The sequence below is a fragment of the Anastrepha obliqua genome, chromosome 1, assembly GCF_027943255.1.
Source record: "Anastrepha obliqua isolate idAnaObli1 chromosome 1, idAnaObli1_1.0, whole genome shotgun sequence".
Lineage (NCBI taxonomy): Eukaryota > Metazoa > Arthropoda > Insecta > Diptera > Tephritidae > Anastrepha > Anastrepha obliqua.
This window is the reverse complement of record NC_072892.1, coordinates 33,800,565-33,825,907: the sequence shown is the minus strand read 5'-3', so window position 1 is coordinate 33,825,907 and position 25,343 is coordinate 33,800,565. Positions and strand designations below refer to the sequence as shown.

The following is a 25,343-nucleotide window of genomic DNA, read 5'->3' as shown; positions in this document are numbered from 1 at the left end:
AAAAAGAATTCGGACCCGCCACTGAATCCATCTAAGTAGGATTTTTCTAAATTCTACAAAAAAAACAAGGCATCAGTGAGTTCGAAGTTTTCTAATTTTTGTAAATGGCGACGTGCGTCAATCAAATCTGACACTTGTGAACTAGACAGCTGCAGTATCGTTCCCACGACAGTCGGTTCTACATAACCGGAACGACCCGGATTTATATTCGGCCAAGGACTGCCACTTCTAGTAAAAAGTGATTCAAAAACAAAATTGAAATATTAATTTTGCGCCACTTCGTAATTAGATAGAGTTGCACGTCGGAAGGGAAAATGTTTTTCAACTCTCTACCTTTGTCGTACGAAAAGTCCGGCCCAACAACAATGTAGGCAACTTAACACGGGCTGAAAAGTGCATTGTTCACAATTAGTTTTATTCATCAACGCAATTTCCATCAAGAACAACGCAATCATTCCGGCGCCGCTCTAACATTTCAATACCACTTTTGTTGAACAATTTATCTTTTGCCTCAAAATAAGCCTCAGTTTCCGCGATAACCTCTTCATTCGCACGAAATTTCTTACCGGCGAGCATTGTTTTTAGGTCTGCGAACAGCCAATAGTAGCTGGGTTTCAAAACGATTTTTTGGATTTTTTTGAAGTTTTCTGGTGTTACCGCCTCATTTGGAAGTCTCTGCATTGTGCATCATTGGTGTCTCTACAGCCACGTTTGAAATCAGTAAACCATCGTTTTATTGTTGTTTCTGATGGAGCGGATCCCCATATCACTTTTCAAGCCATTGCTTCACCTGAACGGTATTTGTTCACCTCAAGAAGCAATGTAAAATTAAAACACGAAATTATTTTTGTTTCATTATTTTGAAAATAACAAAAGTAGCGTCACTTTTAGCACTACAACTCGCGAACTAATGAAGGTTAGGTTTTTAAGGTTAGTACTAATTGAAAAATAGGTGAATGCAATAAAACTAGTGTCATCTCTGTGTTAGGCCCGGGACTTTTCAGTCCATGTGTTACAATACAGAGCAACTGATTTTATTGTATACGCCAATACTTACATTGTGGTATCCCTCAATGTTTTATTAGCATATAAGGCTTTATATGACGTTGTCATGCCCTACTTGGAGCTACGTAATGCCAACAAAGAGTTACGCACAGTTTTTGTGGAGTAAACTTTTCAGCATAACTAATACTGCAAAATTAAAGCTAGTGTTAGTAGTACCACATAGCATAAACTACCTTTTTATTCACTCATCCTATTCTGATATTTTGCTGCAGATGCACTCGAACCGCTTTGTTTCAAAAATCACAAAATGTGATCTACGTAGCGCTAAAAGCATTACAGTCTCATTTGAAGTATTCTTCATGCGTACTTGACATCCACGCATTTTACAAAAGAGGTTGTCTGCAAAGTCGGTTTACTGACGATAGTTTAACGTGATAACGTCACAAGAAAATACTGATTGAATGGTTGCATTTTTCAAAAGAAAATTTTAATTTTATTTGTTTGATACTTATTTTGTATGGATATAGAGAATGAGTTAACATTAACATAACATAACATAACATAACATAACATGACATAACACAACACAACACAACACAACACAACACAACACAACACAACATAACATAACATAACATAACATAACATAACATAACATAACATAACATAACATAACATAACATAACATAACATAACATAACATAACATAACATAACATAACATAACATAACATAACATAACATAACATAACATAACATAACATAACATAACATAACATAACATAACATAACATAACATAACATAACATAACATAACATAACATAACATAACATAACATAACATAACATAACATAACATAACATAACATAACATAACATAACATAACATAACATAACATAACATAACATAACATAACATAACATAACATAACATAACATAACATAACATAACATAACATAACATAACATAACATAACATAACATAACATAACATAACATAATATAACATAACATAACATAACATAACATAACAAATTACCCCGTATTAAAGCACTTATCAACAGCTTTCATTTGATACCCATATTGTACATACACAACCAAAGGTAACCCGGGTCCGCGTTTTGACCTATATCTCGAGACCCCAGTCACGGAGCAGATGGAAATACTCTGAACTAAAGCATTCACCAACAGCTTCCATTTGATACCCATATTGTACATACACATCCGAAGGTTACCCGGGTCAACGTTTTGACCTATATCTCGAGACCCTATCTACCAATAGGTATTCAAACTATACGGAAATCATCTTCAATACCTACTTAACAATGTGTGTAAGTTTGGTTTAATTCGGTTCAAAGACACGGCGGGTCCCCGTTTTGGCATATATGTCGAGACCCTGGTCATCAATAGGTATGAAAATTACCCCGTATTAAAACACTTATCAACAGCTTTCATTTGATATCCATATTGTACAAACACATTCTAGGGTCCACGTTTTGGTCTCTATCTCGAGACCCTAGTCACGGAACGGATGGAAATACTCTGAACTAAAGCTTTCACCAACAGCTTCCATTTGATACCCATATTGTACATACACATCCGAAGGTTACCCGGGTCCACGTTTTGACCTATATCTCGAGACCATATCTACCAATATGTACCCAAACAATACGGAAACCATCTTCAATACCTCCTTAACAATGTGTGTAAGTTTGGTTTAATTCGGTGCAAAGACACGGCGGGTCCACGTTTTGGCATATATTTCCAGACCCTAGTCATCAATAGGTATGAAAATTACCCCCTATTAAAGCACTTATCAACAGCTTTCATTTGATATCCATATTGTACAAACACATTCTAGGGTCCACGTTTTGGTCTCTATCTCGAGACCCTAGTCACGGAGCGGATGGAAATACTCTGAACTAAAGCATTCACCAACAGCTTCCATTTGATACCCATATTGTACATACACATCCGAAGGTTACCCGGGTCAACGTTTTGACCTATATCTCGAGACCCTATCTACCAATAGGTATTCAAACTATACGGAAATCATCTTCAATACCTACTTAACAATGTGTGTAAGTTTGGTTTAATTCGGTGCAAAGACACGGCGGGTCCACGTTTTGGCATATATTTCCAGACCCTAGTCATCAATAGGTATGAAAATTACCCCGTATTAAAGCACTTATCAACAGCTTTCATTTGATACCCATATTGTACATACACATCCGAAGGTTACCCGGGTCCACGTTTTGACCTATATCTCGAGCCCTATTTCCAAAATAAAATATAATCCATGTTACTCGTGATGTAGCTTTCGAATGGTGAAAGAATTTTTAAAATCGGTCCAGTAGTTTTTGAGCCTATTCATTACAACCAAACAAACAAAGTTTTCCTCTTTATAATATTAGTATAGATATGGTAAATATTACCATACATTTTTTCCTTCAGATATAATAAAAAAATAATAATAATAACATTAAAACAACAGGTATTATTAACAAACTTGGTTTTATTTGAAATTCTTCAAGTAAATCAAAATAATAATAATCAATAAGAAGGCATATGCCAATACAAATACGTGAATTTATATATGTACATATGCGCATATACATACATACATATATACGCTCACTTAAGTAGGGGAGAGCAAGATGTCGAACGTTGCCGTTCGTTTGCTTTGTTTGCTTTGTCGTTCCTTCCACTCTTTCGCTTGCAGTTCATTCAATGCAATGAGCAAGGTAACTAAATACATATGAGCAAGGTAACACTAATATGAGCAAGGTAACTACATATGAGCAAGGTAACTACATATGAGCAAGGTAACTACATATGAGCAAGGTAACTACATATGAGCAAGGTAACTACATATGAGCAAGGTAACACTAATATGAGCAAGGTAACTACATATGAGCAAGGTAACTACATATGAGCAAGGTAACTACATATGAGCAAGGTAACTACATATGAGCAAGGTAACACTAATATGAGCAAGGTAACTACATATGAGCAAGGTAACTACATATGAGCAAGGTAACTACATATGAACAGTAATGAGCAAGGTAACACTAATATGAGCAAGGTAACTACATATGAACAGTAATGAGCAAGGTAACGACACATTTTTTCGTGCGTGCAGCCTGTTAAATCGAATTATAAGACGTTATCACGTCAAAAACCACACACAACATCGAATACCTCCCCGTAGGCGTATATGCATTTAGGTACCCTCCAAACAAATTATTACGCGCTGGTGGCACTCGTTGTTGTTGTTTTAACAGCTTAGTTGGTGGCACTCGTCACATGATTTGCTTATTTCATGAGCTATTCTAAGTTCGAGTGATCACTCAACACCCAATGACGGATAGACAGAAAATAGTGTTGCCAATAATACCAACCATCCACCAAAAGAACTACTCTTGTCTGGCATTAAAAAATTTCCTGCCTGCTGCCTTGAAAAAAAGCAAGAAAACCAGCAGCAATCAAAATAGAATGAAAACGAAAGAAAAGAAGAATGCCTACTCCATTGGAGAACACGTTTTACCGCTGCTTCTGTACTCGTAGATTGGATCATCGCGGAAACATGTGTAACAAGTTAGGAGCTAGCAGCTGAAGAGAGAAATGAAAAAAAAAATGTAAGAAAAAAAAGCGGACAGTAATTAAAAAGTTCGACAAGGTTCGTTGTACCGATTGGCGTGACGACTTTCAATAAATGAAGCTGTCAACATTTTTTTACCACCAAATGCCTCTAGCAGCAAAACTCGCTATGCTGTGCAAATGAGCATTCCAGAGTGTAACTTAGACGCGAGAAACTGTAGGCCGAGAGAAAAAGAATCAGAATTCACCCTTTTAGCGTGAATGACGACAAAAACCTTGAAATGTTTTTGTTAGTGTTCTCTTTAGTACGCCGTGAACTTGAAATTTTTTTGCTGAATACTTATTTTTAGACCAACACTAAAGATTTAATTTTGTACTTTCGATACAAATGAGTGCAAATTTTAAAACATGAATGACAACACAACTACGCTACTGCGATCGAATTGGAAATAGAGGTTTTATTTATACATTTTACAAACTTTATTTTTCCAAATCAATTTCGTTCACCTGCAGCAAAATACAATTACGCCATAGTTTTGTTGAATTCTCGAAAGAGTTTTTAAATTCCATTTCTGAAATGATATTCAGTTCATGCAGCGATTTACGTTAAAACTCGTTAAGTACTCCGGGATTGTTTTGTTGTTTTTTTTTCATCAACGAAATTAAAAGAATGCCATGGTAAAATATATTTACATACACTTGAGGACAAAATAATAGAACCCCCATATTTGGACCAGTTTTGACTACTTTTCTTTTTTTCTGTAATTTTCAGAATTTTATAATATTTCTAACTAAAAACTCTTACTTTTTTAAGACATTTTTAATTTTGTACTGTAAGAATCATAGCAACCCGTGATTGTAAGAATCACAGCAAACAATGATTGTAAGAATCATAGCAGGCCATGATTTGTAAGAATCATAGTTGGCCATGAACATTTTGGTTCAGCCGTTATTCTTAGTTTTAATATGTACAGTCAGTTGAAATAAAGCAACCGAGCAGTTTAAACGTGCGTTTCCTTTGTTCCCGGATGTGTTATATAAAGTTAAAATAACCTTACATTGGTTATGGGCCCAGATCACGTGGGCAATTGATTTTGTTTCGTTTTTGGGTATCGCGTTGATACGGAAAAATGAGTGCAATCGCAAATATTGAAAAACTTTCCCAGGACAATTACGCGACGTGGTCGGTACAGGTAAAAAGCCTGTTAGTAACATTAGATTTGTGGGAATATGTGGTTGGCGAAAAGCCGGACGAAGAGATTGCAAGGGCTCTCTGGGTAAAAAGTGACCAGAAAGCATTGGCAACAATTACATTGTGCGTAAAATCTAGCGAATTAATACACGTAAAAAGTTGTGCAACTTCAAGGAAGCGTGGCGGGTCCTAAATTCAATTTATTGCACAGATAGTGCCGCGCGTAAGGTTGCTCTATTTAAAAAGTTAATACACTTCAAAATTTCCATGCAAGACAAGTTCGCAGCGCGTGTAAATGAGTTTCGTTCAATTGTTGAGGATCTTAGAGAAATAGGAATTGTGGTGCCAGACGATTTCATCTCAATTTTGCTTCTCTGTAGTCTCCCTGATGAGATGGAAAGTTTTGTAGTGGCTATTGAAAGCCGGGATACTTTGCCGAAATTCGATGCGTTGGTGTCAAAAATTTTGGAAAGCGAAATACGCCAAAATGAAAAGTGTTCAACTCCTGATGAAAAGGTGTTTTTGGCCAAGTCCAAAAGTCGACAAAAAATTGTGTGTTTTAAATGTGGCAAAAAGGGACATATACGTGCCCAGTGTAAAGTGTCAATGCCTAAAGAAAAAAGAAATGAAAAGGCATGTTGTTTGTTTGAAGAGCGAAAAAATGATAGTGACACGTGGATTTTGGACAGTGGTGCTAGTTCGCACATGTGTATGGAACAAAGTTTTTTCAACTCAATTGAGCCCAGAAGGCAAGAAATAGTGCTTGCAACGGGAAAAACAATTTATGCGAAAGGTATAGGTACGGTGAGCTTAAAAACGGAATTTATGAACATAATTTTACATAATGTGTGGTATGTTCCTGAACTAAAATCAAATTTTTTCTCAATTGGCAAAGCCATAGAATACGGTCATTCAATAAAATTTTCGGAAAATTACGCATTAATGGAAACAAAAGAAGGAGAAAGCATGTTAAAAGCAAAGTTAGTCGGTGGTGTATTTGTAGTTAAAATGACAATTAGAAAGCCGGTTGAAAAGTTAAATGCCTTAATTGAAAACAAAATGTTAGAAAAGTGGCATAAAAGATTCGGACATGTAAATATAAACGATTTGCGAATCCTGTCAAACAAAAATCTGGTACGAGGTTTGAATATAAGTGGCGTTCATAACTATCAGTGTGTAACTTGTGCTGTTTGCAAAATTCGTAGCTTGCCTTACAATGCATATGGTAGGGTATTATCGGAAAACGTGCTGGACTTGATTCATACAGATCTTTGTGGTCCCATGCGGGTTAAATCGTTGGGGGGAGCGTCATATTTCATTACATTTATTGATGATTTCTCCCGTTATATGACAGTGTATTTTTTGAAAAATAAATCTGATGCTTTTGATGCATTTAAACATTTTGCTGTGACTGCGGAGACACAGATAGGCCGGAAAATAAAAACTGTGAGAAGTGATAATGGTAAAGAGTTTGCCAATATGATGTTTAAGCGGTATTTTAGTGAAAGGGGTATTGTTCATCAAACTTCAGTTAACTATTCGCCTCAACAAAATGGCGTGGCTGAGAGAGCGAACAGAACATTAGTGGAAATGGCGCGTTGTTTACTCGAAAGTTCGACATTGCCTCAATATTTGTGGGGAGAAGCCATTAATACATCGGTGTACTTGAGAAATAGAACAATAACTAAAGTGTTGAAAAACTTAACTCCTTATCAAGTGTGGTATAAAAGGAAACCTTCGGTGTCACATTTGAAAATTTTTGGCTGTGACGTGGTGGCTTTAAAGAAAGGGCCATATAAGGGTGGCAAATTCGATACAAAAGGCACTAAACTAAAATTTGTTGGCTATGCCGGAAGTGCTAAAGGCTATAGACTTTATAATCAAAACAAGCGAAGTATTGTTATAGCTCGTGATTGTATGTTTTTTGAATCGTCTTTTGAACCAATTTTAATACAAGAAGACGTTAGTGAAGAAGTACCTTTCTACCATGAAATGAAAGAGTCATATCCATCGGATGCTGGCAAGTGCGGTGAAATTCAGAATGAAAGTGTTGTTGAAGAGCAACTCGAAGACAATGGCGATGATGATGATGAGGGGTATTCTTTAGATGAAGAAAACGACCCGGTAGTTACGCGAAAAAGAGGTCGAGGAAGACCAAAATTATTACGAACAGGTACTGTTGGTAGACCAAAAAGACGGTATAATGAGGTAGAGGTTTTAAATTACATTGCTGAGAGTCCTGAAACTGTAGAAGAAGCTTTGTCTTCGCCAGAACGTGAATATTGGGAGGAAGCTATGCAAATAGAGTTCGATTCGCTTATTAAAAATAATACGTGGGTGTTGGTGGACCGACCAAAACATGAAAACGTCATTGGTTGTAGGTGGGTGTTCACCAAGAAGCGAAAACCATGTGGTCGTATCGAAAAGTACAAAGCGAGATTGGTAGCTCAGGGGTGCTCCCAAAGGCGCAACATTGATTACACCAAGACTTACGCACCTGTTGTACGACATTCGACCATTCGATTGTTGTTGGCTTTAGCAGCGAAGTACCAACTGGTGGTTAATCATGTCGATGTGGTATCAGCTTATTTAAATGGTGATTTAAACGAAGACGTCTTCATGGTACAACCATTAGCGTTTGAAAGTTCAAGATACCCCAATAAGGTTTGCAAATTAATTAAACTCATCTACGGTCTTAAACAGGCAGGCCGCGAGTGGAACAAAAATATCTCCGAAATCCTCACGACTATGGGCTTCAAAAGATGTCAAGCGGATAGTTGTGTATATTTTAAGAGGGAGTATAGTTCCATGTGTCTTATTGGTTTGTACGTGGATGATATGCTGTTAGCTTGCTCTAATGCAGGGCAGACGAAAATTATTTTAAAGCAGCTAAATGAGTTTGTTGAAGCTGTAGATAAAGGGCCGGTATCGTTTTATTTGGGTATGGAAATAGAGAGAGATGCATCTACTGGCACAATATCAATTCATCAAGAACATTATGTGAATCAACTTCTTAAAACATGGGGAATGGACTCATGCAAGTCGGCAACTACACCTTGGGTTGATGGCACGGTACTCAAGAAGTGTGAGAAGCAGTGTAACGATATTGACGCGATGCGATACCAAAGTTTAATCGGAGGGTTGATGTACCTGGCGGTAATATCTAGGCCAGATATCGCCCATGTTGTATCTAAATTATCACAATTTAATAATCATCCACATGAAGAACATTTTAAAGCTGCGAAGCACGTGTTACGATATTTGAAGCAGAGTTCAGCAGCGAAAATAACTTATTCATCTACAGGCGAAAATTTGGTGTGCTACACAGATTCCGACTGGGCTGGTGACGTATCTGATCGCAAATCATACAGCGGTTACGTAGTATTCATGTCTGATGGTCTGGTTTCTTGGGAATCAAAAAAGCAGTCTATCGTTGCCCTCAGTACAATGGAGGCAGAATATATAGCTCTATGTCAAGGCGCAAAAGATGTTGTTTTTCTTCGGGCGTTGTTGCATGAAATGGGGTATGACGGATACGTAAATGAACCTACGAACATGTATTGCGATAATCAAAGTGCACAATTTTTACTGAAGAACCCGATGGTGCACAAGCGCAGTAAACACATAGATTTAAGATTTCATTACGTCCGTGAGTTGTTTGGAAAGGGCGAAATCGAGGTACATTTTGTAAATTCTGATGCAAATGCAGCAGATATAATGACTAAATTTTTAAAGAAATTGAAACATAAAAATGGATGTAAATTGCTAAAGCTTACAATGTAATTAAAATGTACTCAAAAGTAGCAATATTATTATTACAGTTTTGTCGTAATGAAAATATTAAAATACGGAAAATTTTGAAAAATGTAATTTATAATATAACTGGGTTGAGAGGGAGAATTGTAAGAATCATAGCAACCCGTGATTGTAAGAATCACAGCAAACAATGATTGTAAGAATCATAGCAGGCCATGATTTGTAAGAATCATAGTTGGCCATGAACATTTTGGTTCAGCCGTTATTCTTAGTTTTAATATGTACAGTCAGTTGAAATAAAGCAACCGAGCAGTTTAAACGTGCGTTTCCTTTGTTCCCGGATGTGTTATATAAAGTTAAAATAACCTTACATGTACAAAGTGTGCAACTTATATCTATATCTTTTGTTGTAATATGAGGTATATTTTTATAGAGAATAATAGAAAACAAATTTATAAAATGAATAAAAAAAATAAAATAGTTATGAAAACTAAATATATTTATATAAAAATATATTTATAAAATATATACAAAAAAAATACAATAAAAAAATTAATATATGTACAAAAAAAAATAAATATATAGAAAAATAAAGAAACTATATAAAAATATATACAAAATAAAAGCAAAAATATAAAAAATAAAAGCAAAATATAAAAAAGATAAAAAAATTATAATATTATAGGAAACAATAAAAAAATAGAAAACAAAAACACAATTATAAAATAAATAAGAAAAAAACCAATTATAAAAAAATTAAAATATAAAGAAAAATAAAAAATTATAAGAAACAATATAAAAAAATATAAAAAATAAATATAATTAAATTTATTAAAATATATAAAATCACATAAAAAAAGTTAAATTTATAGAAAAAATAATAATAATAAAAAAAAAAACAATTACAAAATAAATAGGAAAAAAATTATAAAATAAATAGAAAAAAACCAATTATAAAAAAATTACAAAATACAAAAAAATAAATAATACAAACTTAAAAAAAAAATGTTAAATTAATTAAACTGATAAGAAACAACAGAAAAACATATAATAAATAAATAAAATTACATGTATTAAAAAATATAAAAACACATAAAAATATAAAGTTAAAATTAAAAAAAAAAAAACAATTATAAAATAAATAGAAAAAAAATAAGAAAAATGCAAAATATAAAAAAAATAGAAAAAATAGAAAAAAAAACCATTATAAAAAAATAAAGTTAAAATTAAAATTAAAAATATAAAAAAGCATGATATTTGTTGTAGAATAAGCATACTCTTATTAAAATTAAAAAAAAATGAACAAGTCAAAATATCACATTGTGTTATTTTGTCCATTCAAATTAAAACTATTTAGCATCTGTGACCAGTCAATTAATAGAGAGAAACCTTAGAGTGAGATATATACATTATTATTAAAGATATACATACGTGATACCGACTTCACCTCTAAAAACTCTCGTTCAGATTCTACTTCAGTACAACAAAGAATTACAGAATACATTGCGTATGGCATTTGCTCTAGCTTCTTAATTTGCTACTTCGCAAAAAGAAAAACAGGCGTAGTTGTTCTTGTTGCTTGTATACAAAAGCAGAAATCATTTCCAAATAGTAGTCTTACACGATTCTATTTGCATGTAACATGGCACAAAGCCCAGTACATAATGTATGTACGTTTGTAAAACCCCGCTACTTCTAAACTCAAGGAAGAGAATGTATAAACGCGATGGTATAATCGCTAAGCGTTTACAATTATTTAATTTGACAAATAATTTACAAAGCAATTAACTGTCAATTAAATTGGCATAATTGCCGGCAAATTCAGATAGGTAGCTAAGCTAAAGTAAAGATAAAGAAGCACATAAAAACAATAAAATAGAGAAACGCGAGCCGGTCACAGATAACATGTAGAATACGATTCATAAAGAGAGCTATTCCACAACAAGAATTATAGATTCTCTCCACCGTGGTTCCGCAATGGGGTTGAGTGAAACAATTTTTTGGAGAACCGAGCTGGCGAGAAGTCCCACCGTGTGTGCGTGTATGAAGTGAACGAACGGGCAAAGCAGCGGAACATCTGGTGAACAAGAAATGAGCGATCGCTAACTTACCTCTCGCGATGTGAGAACGAGCGAGTAACGAATAGTTGTGATTAAATATGCAAAAATCGGCATTTTCAGTGCGGGCACATGGCGTTCACTCTGGGGCCTAGGGCACTAATTATGAGATCAAAGACAACAAAGAGTGAATTTATTTCATTTCTTTGTTTTTGTTTTTGTGTTTCGTTTTCATTTGTCTTTTTGGATTCTGATTTAAACCATTTGACAAAGAAGAAGTAGCGTAAAACCAGCAAAAGTACAAACAAAATGAAGTAGAAAACCGAAATGGGGAGAAACAGAAATAAAATTAGCGTGAATACAACAGAAATAAAATATACAAACTCAAGACACGTGCAAACGCAAACGCTTTTCAGCTAAGAAAAATTGAACAAACAAAACTAAAACACAAGCAGGTAAACCAAAAAAGTAAGCATTGTGAAGAAGCAATAGCAAATAATATTCAGCATACAGCCAATACAGAAAGAGGCAAGATGAGCAAATATTTTGAGTGTAGAGTCGCACAGGCCCCAATTTGCTGAAAAACTTTAGTAACTTTCATTCGTTTATCAATTGCAAATAATTCGAGAGAACAAGTGAGGCATATTGTTGCAACTCTAAAAATTGTAACGAAATAAGCTATTAAATGTGTAATTGCAGTAAATGTAAATGCCGGCCGGTAACAAGTGATCCGGTCCAACGCTCTTAACCGGCTGCTTGTCGGTCAGACAACTCACATGTACGCAAAACATGTGCAATCAATAAGCACATCTGAGTACATGGGAAGAGAGAGGAGGCAGCTGGGGGCCTACATTTCTAGAATGTGGAAAGAAAATGATGGGTGAATGTAAGTGAGCATAGACTCAGCAGATAGTGTACAATTCAAACTCAGGCAGCAAAAAATAAAAATAAATTTATGTAAATGTATTTATGAATGTACGAATATAATTATGTATACTCGTATATGTGTGTTTGTATGCATGTAAAAATAGCATCCATGAGAAGTTAACATTTTATTACAAAACCGTTGGGAAGCTTCTTACTGAATTATTTCTGCAACTTTTCTCTCCCATATTTTTATCTCTACTTGCATAGTGCGGTTTCAGTGCAAAAATGTGAAGTTCTAAATACTTAGTATTTCTTTCGAAAAATAGGCGTAACATTTTAAACAGAGTTATTTGCAAATGTATTATAGCGCAACGAAACATTTCATATCAGAAATTTATTTATTCATCATTTCTTTCATATAACTGTGATAATACTGGAAATTTTTTAATGGAGAAAATGCACAAGACGTTTTTTTGGCTTATGTTTTTATTATGGTTTTCTTTTATGCATAAATTTTTGAGTAAATTTGTATTTATTTTAAAAATAACTAATTTTTTTATATTCTAAGTAATTAATTTTATAAATCACAAATTTGGAAGTAATTTTATACCTATATTGTATTATAGTATTGGCTAAATGTATGCCAGCAGCTGCGGTTACACAAATAATACAAAAAAAAATTGTTTTGCAAAAATTAAATTTTATATACATAGAATATATAAAGCTTTATTAGATGAAATTTTAAAATTATTTATTTTTATTAAAGCTTGTAAGTTTTATAAATAAACTAGGATTAGATACCCTATTAGTTAACTGTAAATAATAATACTAAGGCTGTAGCAGTTATTTCCTTGAAACTTAAGACATTTGGCGGTATTTCAGCCTATTATTTTAAAAATAAAAAAAAATTTAAATTAAATTCAACAAAAAATAAATAACAAATATTTAAAGAAACAAATAAAACAAAAAATTTAAAAATATTAAAAAAAATACAATAAAAAATTTAAAAATATTTAAAAAAAATACAATAAAAATTTTTTAAAAATATTAACCCTGGAGTACGAATGATCGACGATTCGACGAGCATCGTTTTTGTTTTACTAAATTGCTTTTAAATGTGTGTGTCTAACACTCTCAAATTTTGCATGGTGTTAGTAGGTCATTGACTCTTGTTGCAAGCAGTCGTGTTTTTTAAACCGCGTTGCTAGAACATTACTTATTTTTGTTTTGTGCTCGTCGAATCGTCGAAGGTTAGTACTAGCGTGACTTTTATGTCTGGATTAATATCATTACTTATTTGTATTTTTATATTGCGGAATTATTTACTTTGCCGTTTTTAACTTTAGTTGAAAAACAAAATGGCTTATAATAAAAAAACATTAACCGATAATGAAATTGAAAAGTTTTTTGAGAGTTGTGATTATTCTGATAATGAGGATGTAATTGAAAGCGATGCAGACGAAAGCGATGTGGTGTTAAGTGGCGACAGTTTTTCAAAAACTTCTTCTGAATCAGAAGAAGACAATGTTTCCCCGTTTGTTTCTAGAAACTCAGGCAGTGATATTGAAATATCATAACAAAAGGCGGAGTCGATACGTTGGACCAAATGTGTCGTGTCATGTCGTGTTCACGAAAGACAAATAGATGGCCAATGTGTATATTTTATGGTATCCTAAATATAGCATTAATTAACAGCTACGTAATTTATACACACAATACGTTTACTGCCGGAATAAAACCTCTCAACCGCAGACAATTCATGAAAGAGCTCCACAAGAGTCTTGTTGAACCATGGCAAAAAGAAAGACTGGAAATGCCAAAGTTACTTAGCAAGACAAGAGCAAATATTGAAAATATTGTTACTCCGAATTGCAGTAAAAACAACGGGGAGTTAACCGAAAAGGATAAAAAAGAAAATAAAAGAAGTATGTGCAGATCATGTCCGTACCAAAAACGACGAATGGCGAAGTCAAAATGTGATAAATGCGAAAAACCTATATGTGGAGAGCACAAAGTTGAACTGTGTGACTCTTGTTCAATGTGAATATTTTTTTAATTTTTCTTTAACTTTTTATCAAGCTAAGAATGTGTAATTTTTAAGTTTTTACTGCTTTTATTTTTTTATTTTTGTTTTACAATAATATTTAGTTGCTTTTTTTATGATCTCAAAATTTTGTACAACATGAAATGAGTTAGTACAAAAATTAAATAAATCCTTTTCCTATGAATAAAAATTGAATTTGTTGTTTATATAGATTAATCGGATGTCAAAATAATTAAAATCATTTATTAACAGAGTATGTTTGGTTTTAAGCTATAGCTGTAGTCAATTAAAAAATACGTCGTCGATTCGACGATCATTCGTTACAACGTACGTAAAATATGTTTCGTACTCTAGGGTTAAAAAATATAAATAATTTTTTTTATTTTGTTTTTTTAATTTTTTTTTAGTTTTTTTTTATTTTATTTTATATTTTTTTTTATTTTTTTATTTATTTAATTTTTTTTTTTAATTTTTTGTTTAATTTTTTTTTAATTTTTTAATTAAAAAAATAATAAAACACCAAAAACATAACAAAACATTAAAAAATGTGATTAAACTTAAAAATAATAATAAAACACAAAAAATTAATAGAATATTAAAAAAACTAAAAAAAAATTTTATATAAAAAAATACAAAACATTAAACAAATAATAAAACTTAAAAACAAAATTACAAAATATTAAAAAGTAAACTTAAACATTAAAAAAAAAAAACTAATGAAGTATAAAATTGAAAACTACGTTTTTTTATATTGGGTTTTTTTTGTTATTAAAAAAATTATAATAAAACATAAAAATAATATAATAATAGATTAAAAAATAATTAAGCAATAAAACATAAAACATTAAAGATAAAATAAAGCTTAAAAAATTTAACTAAACATTAAAAAAAAAACTAATAAAAGATTAAAAAATAGTAAAAAAAAGTAAAAAATAAAAAAAAAATATTAAAAAATGTTTTAAATGCTGAAATGTGACAGTTCTTGGCCAGATACAAATCCGGGTTGTTCCGGTTACGTAGAACCGACTGTCGAGGAAACGAAAGAGAGCTGTAATAAATAGACTATTACCATTACGGTTTATTTTTGGAATGAGCTCTAACTTGCTACTTGAAAGGCTACTTATTAAATCTAACGATTTTGTGAATTTTTATTAATTTTGAGAAATTTGTGCAGTATGGAACTGGCTACGGGGATTTTGGGTAATAGCCTGTTTATAAACTGCCAATACACACAATGGCTAGGTTTTTATGAAACTGTTGAGAATTGCACACGCTTGACTTGAATACATCACTTTATTGGGTGAACTTTTGGTTGCCGAATTAGCTCAATAAATTGGCCTCCCATGTCAACTGATTTTACTTCTTTGGACTAATTTTTGTGAGGTACGTCAAGTCAGTAACTATAAACAGATAAACCTTCTACGTACAGAAAGAGAATTTCTACATTCAATGCTGAGTTTTAAGCATAGGACTAGTTGTCGGTTGCGGAATATTGTTGATAAGCCAGATACTGAACGTTGTAAAACGATCATCACCAAAACAGAGAAGTAAATTTGTCGTTTGGCATTTCGACCACATTACTATGTATTAACGGAAAATACTATTCTTTTTACACATCAGCTACTTTGTAATCCTATTATAAAAACGATATTTACTGGGTGGGATGATATACTAAAGGCTTCAAAATATTTTGAAAAGAAAATTAATGAAATTGTCATTTCACTTTGGAAGCGAAAATAATCGGACGAATAAAAAGTGTTCGTTGTCAAGATATCTTATCTCTTATATCGATTCATATATCTTTATGTGAAAATACTTAAGTCTTTCAGAATGATTACTAAGTAAAAAATACGACACATTTTCAAGCCGTAAAAGCTGCAATTCAATGAATTTACTGCCAAAAGCTAAATTTTCAATCAATTTAGTGATTAGCATAAAATATACTGACACGTATGAAGCGATTTAAGGATTTCCCCTCCAAGATTCCTGTCATATTTTGTCTGCTCCGAACCAACTCGGCAGCACAACACATTTTTTCTCTGAGCATGAGCATTAAAACAAACAAAGCGGATTAGCTCGCTCACTACTACTCGTGCATGGCTGGATTGTTTGTTTGGCTGCCTACTTAGTAAGCTGGTTGTTGTTTGCTTGGTTGGTTGACTGGCTAGTTATGTGGCTGCCTAAGTTGGCCAGTGCATTGACTGTTTCGATGATGTCGTAGGTCATTGATTTGCTCTACCTTAGCCGCGGCGCTATGCAACGCCAGAGCTCCCTCAGCTAGTCAGTCACACATCATGTCACGCTGTGTGTGATTCTAATATTTTTGCTTGTTCTTCACTGAGTTATGTTAACTTGTGCTTGCTTGCTTGCTTTCTGCTTTTCTTTCCACTAAGTCCAGTTCATTGTTTTCCTCATCGTTGGGTTTCTTCGATTGGTACGTTTGCTCGTTCGTTGGAATTCCAAATAACAACACACCGCTAAACGCATTCGCCAACTCTGCTGTTCCAACACTTGTTCCTTCAATGCAACCGATGTATGTATGTATGTACCTAATAATTTATTCTTAGTACGAATACTTGTTGTATGTAGTTTGTATTAGCTTTGCATTGCATGTTTATCGCACAATTTTTTATTCTTCTTCGCTGTACTAAGTGCTTTTCAGCTTCGCCTTTAGTTTTGTATTGCTTCTTTTCCTCGCATTCAGTCTGGTTTTGCGTGCACGCAGCTTGTAAAAAATTATTTTCGCAAAATTTTTAAATTTTTTCTGTATTATTTTCTCTCTACATTTCAAGACCACTCAGCTCTGTCGCCTATTTGTACTGCTGGCTCTCTTTGTACTGTACGCCATTTCTTTCCACTGAGTACCCTTTGCCACAGACTTCATAGAGTGAGTACTTGAACAAAAAGCTTTCATATAATTCTAACATCACATTTGGCTTCTCCTCCTCAAGTTTGCAGTTACTGATTTTGTTGAGGGGCCTACTTGCGAATGCCCTCACACGTTTGACTTACTACAGCGCTTCGTTTAATTTGTCTTCCGACTCCTCTGCTCTGAGTCACATGTAGTGACTCTTATAGCTTAATTAGACATTTGAGGCTCCTATTTAGTGGAGTGTACATACAAACGTACGTATGTATATAAGCGTGTATGTCTATCATAATTTCACATTCATTATATGCACAAATTGGGCATTAGCGAAAGCAATTAGATAAATGACAATTCGGAAATTATATTTTGTTTATAGAATTCCAGAAAAAAGCAGACTAGTCTTTATTAAAAGAGTGGAGAAATCCAAACTGATTTGGTTATAGCTTTAGGGGCTGGTACCAATGAAAATTTTCAAAGAACTGATTTGCTAAAAGCTGCAAAGTTGTATAGAAAACATTTTTGGAATTGGAAACACTTTATTTTAATAAAAAAATATCAGATATAGGTCGAAAAGATAACGCAAGCGTCTCAAATATTCAGAATGCGTATTTTATCTTTAAAGGTGTGTTTCTCAAACCAATGTTGTTGTTCTATCAGCATAACCCTTCCCCATACATTAAGGGGAGAACTTAACGCTGTGTACACATTAACGCAGTCTATTGAGCACCATAGACGTATGGTTTGTACGGCAAAAGCTCGAGAGCATTAGAGCTCTCACAATTGACAAGAGTGCAAGCCACATTTTAGTAATTTCTATAAAATTTTTAAGATAATAAAAAATTATCGCTGTATAGTCCTAGCTAGCGCCCTTTACGATGCCATGTTTTCGAGAAGGCTTTGTAAATTCCAAGAGATAGAAAGGTATTGGTTCTTGATGGAACTAAATAAGCTTCTAATTTAGCGAAATCATTCGCTTTCTAGATAACCGTTCATAAAAAATAAATCAAAAATCGATAATAAAAATAAAAATTAATCGGTAATAAACTTAATCGATAATAAAAATTAATCGGCATAAAATTTAACCGATAATAAAAATGAGTCGGTATAAAACTTCACCGATAATAAAAATTTATCGGTACTAAAACTTAATCGATAATAGAACATAAATCGGTAATAAAAAATATGAATATTCATTAAAAATTGCTTGAAATAAAATAAATCGATAAAAAAATAAAAAAATCATAATAAAAATAACCGATCATAAATTAATAATAAAAATTAATCAATAAAAAATTAATCGAGAATAAATATTAATCAATAAAAAATCAATCGATGATAAAAATTAATCCATAAAAGTTCAATAGATAATAAAACCTAAATCGATAATAAAAAATAAATCGATATTGAATATTTATAATAAATCAAAAAATGCATAAATGATTAAAAAATTGCTTTCATCGTCAAGATTTAATACAACAAGAATAGGTTTATTTGAATAAAATTATGCAGAAAGGCAATTATTTCCGAGTCGCAATTTGTGTATCAATGGAATACTCCCAAAAGAAAGCTCCCGAGTACGCTTTAATATCGTAGAAAAATTGAAATTAAAATCGGTTCTTAAGATTGTCGCTCAATCGTAGTCTGTTTTATGATTTATGGTTCAAAGCTTGAGATGCTTCGAAGCATTCTGATGTTTATTGTTCTACTGGAGAGTACAAAATCATTACTTTTTTCAACAAAACTGGGTTAATAGCTATAGTTTGAATAGTTAGCGCATTTTCATAAAGCAAATACTGCAAAAAAGTATCGATAAGAAAAGAGAAACCTAGACCAAAACGTTATTGTTCCCACGACAAGTCGGTTATTTGTTACCGGAACGACCCAGATTTACATCCGGCAAAGGACTAACTGTCACTACAGCAGCCGCCTCCATACAGGTATGGGGAATGTTTATGCCGCTACAACAACGGCAAAAGAACAAATGTAGGGGGGAAAAAATATCGCGTATTTACTTGCAAGTATCCCGACGGCCGCCGTAGCCGAATGGGTTGGTGCGCGACTACCATTCGGAATTCACAGAGAGAACGTCGGTTCGGATCTCGGTGAAAACACCAAAATTAAGAAAAACATTTTTCTAATAGCGGTCGCCCCTCGGCAGGCAATGGCAAACCTCCGAGTGTATTTCTGCCATGAAAAAGCTCCTCATATCAGATATCAAATATCTGCCGTTCGGAGTCGGCTTGAAACTGTAGGTCCCTCCATTTGTGAAACAACATCAAGGCGCACACCACAAATAGGAGGAGGAGTTCGGCCAAACACCCAAAAAGGGTGTACGCGCCAATTATATATGTATATATATATCCCGACGACTTTGTTTCCAGATACCTTCTTAACCGTTTTTGCTCTTTTTTTTAAATTTTAAAAACATTAGGCTTTAGATTTACTACTTCTACGCCGCAAATGCATTATTCACCCATTAAAGTCATGATGGGGAGTAAGATTCATTTCGCAGGAAATGCAATATTTTCTAATTTATACCCCATATAAGGTGCATGGAGCCTAAGGAACTCTGGCACACACACACACATACATACATACATACATACATACATACATACATACATACATACATTAGGAACATGTGCATACCTCCTTCAAAGCACACTTGTATCGCCAGGGGAAGTAATGGAATGTTTTTAACTGAACTGCATGGGAATACACGAACATTTATACATACACACATCCATACATACATACAACCAAACAAATGTAGATGTTGCCACCGATCAGGAAAGGCTATGAAATGCGAAATTACAGCAGAAATGTGAATTAAGCAAATATGGGCATACGGCGGAGTTGATACTAGCAGTGCAGCAACCAGCAAAATCAGCAACAACTACAAGTTACAAATGCCGTAGAAACATATGGCAGACATGGACATTTATTTACATACATACATACATACCCACATACATACATATGCATGTACATATATACTCGTATGTACATACATATGTATATAGTAGTAGTAGTAGTAGGAACAACAACACAACACGACAAAAGTGCAAACAGCGTAAAAAAGTCGAAAGAATGGCACGACTTCGGTGTGACGAAGAAAAAGAAGAAGAACAGGTTCAAATTGCAGCAACATCGGCGGCAACAGCAGCAGAAAAAAGGTAAAGATAACAAACAAAAAAAGAAAAACGACAATCGCGGTGAAAAAACATAAATAAATAAATAACTCGGAAGGGAAAAAACTATTGGAAAAATTATATAAAATGTAATCAAGAGAAAAAACAAAACTGAAACTAAAACGGTAGCAAAAAATGCCTAGCAACTAGATTTATGTGCGTGCAACATGCGCACTCCGAAGATGTTATGTTGCACACTGTGTTGTTGCTGTTGCTGTTACTGCTATTGGTGCATTTTTACATTGTTGCAAGCCAAAGATTCAACGCTTGCATGTACTGCTTCAGATTACAAATACATGTCGAACCCACACATACACACACCCTTCTCATGGGAAGACGACAAATGCGGCGCAACAATGGAACGTTCGGCGATGCTACACCAAAAAGCAGTGGAAATGCAGGTTGCATGGTTACAAGTGCGTGCATCATTAAAATGCGTTGCAACAAAGCAATGACACCATCAAAGGCAGCAGCAGAAGCAGCAGCAAGAGCAAATAACGACAGCGTCCAAAGGGAAAAACATGAGAAGTAAGAAAAAAGGAGAAGAAAATTCGAAGGAAGTTTTGTGTTTCTTTGCGTAAGGTTTACTATAGCGGACATATTTATGGGAAAAGACGCGCTTCATAAATATTTTGCCCATGTGTTGAAGATGTCACGTACAAGTGCTTACGCACACTGCAACATGCAACATGAGATTAATCCCATTGCAAGATGGCGGACGATAATGTTGCAAGATCTATCGACAAAGTTAACACTTTGTTAAAAAATCTATTTTACTACAAAGCTCCTACAAAGTTATACAAATACAAACGCACATACACATGTACATAGAAGATGCCATCCTATCGATCGAAAACACTCGGGGGCAAAAACTTTAAGTGCGCAAGGATGATAGATTACACGGTCTGGCCGTCCGAAGCAAAATTATGAGAGTAACTTCGGCTGCCGAGTGTTCGAAGATTCGGTAGCAGAATTCTGCTCGTTTCCCGCTCATTTCACACATATTCTTACGCCCGTCCAATCAGTTGTTGTACAGATGACAACGAATATTCTCATGAGAAACTTCAGTGAGTTATTTATCGAGTATTTGCCGAAGTGAACGCGATGCTCTGCTTATGTGCATTTTAAGCCAATTGCTATATTAGCTGCGCCACGGCAGTCGGTTCTACGCAAGCGGAACGATCCGGATTTATATTCGGCCAAAGACTGTCACTTCAGCAGCATTCTCCGTAATTGAATGGGAAATGTTTATGCTGCTACATGAACAACTAGCTGCTCTAGCCTTCCCCTCAACTGGTGAAGACAGCAAACTATTAAAGGAGGGTTGCTGTTTTATGACCATTACATTTTAGAGTACTATGAATATTTATAATACAATTAAATTTTTTTATATTAAAAGTGTTGAATAATTTTGGTTATGTATTATCAATACCGAACTAATAAGAAAAACAAATCATTATTCCCAGTAAGAATTTAGAAACGTTGTTGTTGTGGTAGCAGCAAAATACAATAATAAATTTAGAAAGGTCGTCTGTCTCTCTGTTAATCTTTAAAAATAGTTTACATTCTCAGACTCCAATTAGAAAATGCATAAAAGTGTGTTCTGTCCAAAGGCCACAAGTAAATACAAAAACCGCAAGTTTTTGCACACCCATACACTCACACAAACGAGGCAGCATACAAAGTAAACGCAATACAGAGCAAATCACGTGTAATAGACAAAATGAAAAACCTCAAAATTTTCCAACTCATTTTATAGTAAATTTGCATTTTGCTATAGTTTCGGTTTTTTTTTTTTTGTTTTTTTGCTATAGTTTCCTTTTTTTTTGCATTTTACTTTCAATAAATGGCGTAGGCAAGCAAAAACAAATTATGGTCGCGCATTCATTTATGTGTAGGTATGTGTACGTATCTTTAAATATTTTAGCATTTCATGCTAGAGATGTATAATAAACTCTCGCGACTCCTGGGAGTCCTACGGTATTTATATGAAAAAAAAAACCTACATTGAGTAGATCTGGCAAAATTGCGAGCCCTACGTAAAATTTTATGAGTTCCCAATAATCCCGCAATATTCCCTATGTCGTTACTTTACTTGATGCTGTAGGTTTTGGAACAAAGCAAAAAGAATTTAAATACAATTTTTTAGATCTGGGTATTCGAGTGACTGTAAGGCGCATATGAAGTGTGGCTGTTAAGGGGATATTCTAGTGTAGAATTTTGAAAAAAAACGAAATTTTTTTGTTGCATATTTTCAAAGTTTAGACATTTAAGAATATGTTATTGAGGATTTTTTAAAACTCCTATTATTTCATGAGTTATAGCCTTTTTGGTTCGACCGCTTCAACTCAACTTTTTTCTTAAAACTACTTTTTTCGAGCTGGCGCTAAGGATATCTCGAGTTATAATTGACCGATTTACTTCAAATTTGGAGAGGATGTTCTTTAAACATTCCCTCATCGGATGTCCTTAGCTCAAAACTATAAACTATAACTTTTCATTTAATATAGAATTAAAAAAAATAGGAATTGTTGAAAAATATGTAAAAAAAATGTTTTTTCAAACAGCTGGCATATTGTGAAAAATAAGTTTAACTTATCCGAGGACCATTCGATAGCGGCATCTATAATTAAGAATCTGCTTGGTCTATATATTTCTATTTTCGGGTTGCCGTCATGCACGCCAGGACACTTGTTTTGACGTGATAACGTCTTATAATTCGATTTAGCATGAAAATGAAAGAGAAATGAAAGAGGGTGTTTCGAGTGTAATGTGTCTTGAAAAAGGCAAATCGATGATGTTGCCTCTTAATGTTGTTGACTTATTAACGTCTGATGCACAATCGAAATTGGACATATCTTTCATGAATTTGATAAATGTTTAGTAATTTTTCCCGTTTGTGTAAATGTAACTTGATCAATTCCATTGTGATTCCATTTACCTCCTTCTCTATATCCATACAAAATATCTATCAAACAAAAAAAATTAAAATTTTGTTTTGAAAATTGCAACCATTACATCAGTATTTTCTTATGACGTTGTCACGTTAAACTATCGTCAGTAAACCGACTTTACAGACAACCTCTTTTATTCTTTCTTTTTTCCTTCTTTTTTTGTTTGATCCCCTAATTTGACTGCGCATAATTTTTATCAATTTTAATTTTTTGGGTTAGTTTTTAATGTAATAATCAATAAACAAAAGATAAAACAAAGGTATAGTAAGCATTTTTTGTTTCCTTTATGCAGCGCTTCAAAAACCGGGCGGAATTCATGTCTCTACACTAGAATACCCCCTTAAATATTGATTTTTGTGCCAGTTGTGTTAGGTCTTATGAACATCTACGGCATTTTCGATAGGAACCATAACGATGTGTTTCTATCTAAAAAAAATTAATATCAGGATGTGCGGGATCAGCATCGGGTTCGGGATTGAATATTTTCCTGCATTTCGAATGTAAAAACCCCAAAAAAAAAATGTATGTCACCAATTAAAATAAATGTAATAAATGCTGAATCGGCAACCAATTAACATTCATAATTATTAAGTGTCTCAAAGTAATTGAATTTGTTAAATTTAAAGGTATGTAATTTTTTTGGGGTTTTTTGTTGTAATAATTACCCGATCAAGTTCAATCAGGCATTCACTCGTTAAACAAAATATTTTAATTTCGGTTTTCCGCAAGTAGACAAAAAATGTGCTTTGAAGGTTCTATGAATTATTAAGGCACTTTCAATGTTTTCATCATAAAAGAGGTGGGCATGGTTAATGACCACATTCGCTCAAATAATTTAAAAGCGAGGATAATATAACTATGCACACCGAACATAGTATGCTTGTGATGGAAGACTGGCCCTAAAAATTGCAATCTTGAATTCGTTTCTAATCTAAACTCGAAAATTGAGACCTTTTGATAATGAATGCAAACGATAATCGAATTGCATAGGATTTGCAATCTCTTAAATTGAAATGTCATGAGCGTGGGAATCATATGAAAGAAGGGACTGACACGACCTTCACACGTTTAAACCCAGATTTGTATCCGGCCCAGGACTGTCACTTCAGCACAATTCACATTTATGGAGAATGTCTATGTTGTTATAACAACAACAAAAATCTCAACAAAAACAACAAAAATCATCAACAACAACAGTAAATACAAAAATCAAAATCGACAAAAATGAAAATCAAAAACAACAACAATCATTTTCACATTTGAAAGCCCCAGTGAAGTGCTGATTTTATGGCGTTGCTCATTATTTGTTTAATGGCAAGCAGTGTACGGCCACAAATATCTACAACGTTGCATATGATTTCGCAGCACTTCATTCTTTTTTTGCAATAAAATGAAAAAAATAAAAAAATTCGTTATTGACAGAAATTGCTTGCATAATGGGTGCACAAATGGAGGTATTTTTGATTGGTAAAATCACCTTCTTCGTCTTATTTGAGTTTTAGGTATTTTCATTATTTATGCATTTCTCATCAGGTCACAAATATTCCCGAATTCATCAAATCAGATTATAATGTTAAGACTAAATTAATTAATTATGAAATTCAAAGTTACTAAGCACAAAAAAAAAACAAAAAGCGATAATTTTAAAATAAAACACCTTTAAGGTTAAACGGGTTAACAAAAAAAATTAAATGCAACATTAAAGTTTTAGAAAAAAATAAAAACAAAATGCGACCAGGTGGCGCTGGCGCAAGTCAACGTTTGCTGTGATCATTCATTTTGTGCATTGTACGTGTGTGGATTCACCAT

At 33.5% G+C, this 25,343-nt stretch overlaps 1 protein-coding gene across 1 annotated transcript in view; it reads right to left on the bottom strand.

The window, feature by feature from the left end:
• Nucleotides 1-25,343, bottom strand: part of LOC129240892 (maternal protein pumilio-like) — a 148,223-nt gene that overhangs the window by 92,352 nt on the left and 30,528 nt on the right. The gene's annotated exons all lie outside the window — the stretch shown is intronic.